The sequence below is a fragment of the Rhagoletis pomonella genome, unplaced genomic scaffold, assembly GCF_013731165.1.
Source record: "Rhagoletis pomonella isolate Grant_MI unplaced genomic scaffold, Rhpom_1.0 Rhpom_scaffold_00002, whole genome shotgun sequence".
Taxonomy (NCBI): Eukaryota; Metazoa; Arthropoda; class Insecta; order Diptera; family Tephritidae; genus Rhagoletis; species Rhagoletis pomonella.
The window spans coordinates 110,144,195-110,147,305 of NW_023458556.1; the positions used below are offsets into that span (position 1 = coordinate 110,144,195).

The 3,111-nt window shown below is 40.3% G+C and overlaps 1 long non-coding RNA gene across 1 annotated transcript; it reads left to right on the forward strand.

Annotated features, from left to right (window-relative positions):
* The first annotated feature begins 927 nt into the window (after nt 1–927).
* LOC118734835 lies at nt 928–2,309 on the forward strand. Its single transcript, XR_004992457.1, has 4 exons — nt 928–960; nt 1,245–1,397; nt 1,467–1,580; nt 1,652–2,309. It is a non-coding gene; the product is annotated as an uncharacterized LOC118734835 (long non-coding RNA).
* Nucleotides 2,310–3,111: the final 802 nt, after the last annotated feature.

The following is a 3,111-nucleotide window of genomic DNA, read 5'->3' on the forward strand; positions in this document are numbered from 1 at the left end:
TAGAATGTGCTCTGATTCATCCTCACTTGCGACTTGCACGCTCCATGGTCCTGTGTCGACTGCTTGGTGCTCCTCATCCAGGTGCAGAGATGTATGATGCTTGTCATGGCACCGACGGCATCTCTCTTCGCTCGTGCACGTATCGACGCGGTGTGTCATAGACAAGCAGTTGCCGCAAAAACGTCCCAACAATGCCTCCCGCAATCTTTCTTCGGGAGATTTTACTCGGTATATTGGACAGAGCCTGATCGGGTGATTTCCATCACATAGACGGCATGCGAGCGGATAACGCTGTGATTGCTGCTCCGCCCTTTTCCTCATTGAAGTGAATTTAGTCATTGTCTGAAATGGGTTAATGTTTTTTCCCCTTGCTGTTATCCGATACTAGTACTGTGTACTTATGTACTAAATAATGTGCCCTTATGTGTGTAGGTTACAGTTGGGTGGCGAGCATTAAATGAGTTTAAAAACGAAAATAAAATATAGTTTATACTTTGAAAATAAATGTTGATTCCACACTGTAAATTGATAGTGTGAACTGCATATAATATCGTACAAGCGTATAAAAAGTGTATGGGCACCTCAAATATTGAAGCGATACATTGTGGACAGGGGTTATCGATTTTGCTTGTTTGCTCCCATTCGTGATACGTTAATATCGTAAAACGGTCCTGCCACCCCAAAAAAATTCGCTCGCTAACGTTGAGGTGGTTGCTATGTCAAAGGTTCACGCAAAATGATTGTTCTGATTCGCATCGAACACCTTATGTAAAGCAGGACATGAGTAATAGTTTGTTTCATTTTTACAACGTGTTTTCGCGGTATCAAACAAGAACGGTGATAATAATCGATAAACGTGATACGGAGTATCACAATATTGCTGATGTCGATTACCGTATTTTTGCGCATCGCAATCATTTTTTAAATTGGTATTCCAATCAAAAATCATCTAACACAATGGTAAGATAATTTATTAAAGTACAATTTTTCCAGAGATTGCGAGGCATGAACCAATTAGAACAGACCGGTCGAGAAGCAGCCATTTGTGCGTTGATGACCGTCGAGTAGAGCAGTATTTATAATTTGCATAAAAGCCATACTTTGTGATAGCAATTGAGAAAATTATGCCTCGTCTTCATATTCTTTGTTTACTTTTAAAAGAAAATAACATGGCGTCGAAATTACCAACGTCAGCCAGAAAATTACTTTTTTTCTTTTGCTTCATCTTGTCGGATCTTGTGTAGTTCGACGGATTGAGTAAAAATCCCCAATGACGCAAGCTTAACGTAAGCATTTGGTCTCGAATACAACAGATGGCGCCATTGCTAATTCATGAATGGCAATATCCTGAATGGCTGAAATGTCATTCAAGAAATAAACTATCACGAGGAGAAACGGTTCGTATAGTGGAATTTGTTATAATAGTAATTTGTAGTATAGAGTTTGATTTAATACACTTAGTTTAGGTTTCAGACGCTTGCCTGCATCGATTTGCAACCCTTTGCCTTGAGCACACAGCACGGATTAATGCCCTGTAAACGGATAAAGAGAAGATGCCCGAAGTGTAAGTGGTTCTGTATGTATGTATGTAATTAAAATTTTAATTTTTTTTTCATCCTACAATATTATCTTCTGTTTGTTTTATTCACAGATTCTGCGGTTTCCGTGGTTTCAGCATGAATTTACATTTCGCGCAGGCTTTGGCGATTGATCATCCCTTATGCAGTGTCTGCTTAGCTAGTAGATATGGAAGTGCTTTGCTATTGCTGCCAGCGTAAAACACCAGATCGGTGCCTCCCGCAATCTTTCCACCGCTTTATTGTACGAATTCCTTGCAAATTACTTATTAAAATTTTTGTTGTGCGCTTCGGGCGGTATGTGGCAGACGAATTCAACAAATAACAGCGGGTCTGTTGCTGGAAGCAATTTGCAGAACGATTCCAAGGTGATCGTAGCATCAACGTCCAACACTAATTTTTCAGCAACCGCAGCAGACACTGGTTCAACCGTTGTGACTTCACCATCTAGCACTCCCACCCAAGCCACCTACTATCTTATATACCACAATGGATTTCAACTAAGTATTCCACCGAATACAGTGCCACCACCATTTACACCTGCGCATTTTAACAGTACGACCAACTCTGGCACATCCCCTTCGTCGGGACAAGTTACACAGTCTGCAGTTGGCGGAGCTTATAGTTTGCTTGCGAACACATCAATAACTGCTGCTGCAGCTGTAGGTACAAGAACAACAGCAGGAAATACTTCAACAGCAACAACAACGAAGAGGGCGGCAACGAATAAGTGATGGGGTGAGTGAGTTTGAGTATGCTATAAAGGCATGCCTATGCATATAATTATACGTAGTGTATGGATATATATTAAACTCCTGCGCGATTCCATTTAAAGGGCCTAACAAGACATCCGATCGCCGCGCAAATACTTTCCCTCCTTTACTCTATTCGTTCGGGTCAAGTGTGAGTAAGCATAAACCAGTTTCTGCAAGCGTACGTAAACTACCGATCAATAGCAAGACGCGTAGAGTATTTACTTTGCCTTCCGCAACTACTGCGAGTAAAAGGTATTTGACAGTAGAGTACTCTACTGGTAGTACTTCAGTATTTTCGAAGAAAACATACATTTGTGGCAAGAATGATAGAAGAATTTTATGGATCGTGCATTTGTGGTATCTGAATAAAATTAAGGACAGGATTGCAGTGGAGCGATGAAGAGAGCGACGAGCAAAACGTACTTTCAACTAAAATGCTAATATACATACCTAAGCACACATGCATGTATGTGCATAGATACGTATGTGCATACATAGCTACGCATGTGCATAGATACATACCATGCGCATAGATACGTCTGCGCATAGATACATATACATATAAGTGTCCGCATATATTTTTTCTCGTCACTTGTTCTGTCGCTTCACTGCAGCAAAACCAAGTTGTGGGGAAAACCCTGACGATATGCGTACAATTGAAACCATGGGTTTGAAGATAGCGCAAATTGATGTGAAAATTTCAATTTCATATTAAATATATGGTTTTATATAAGTAAGGATTAACCACTTAGTTGGATTAATATTCTTTATTTCCCTTG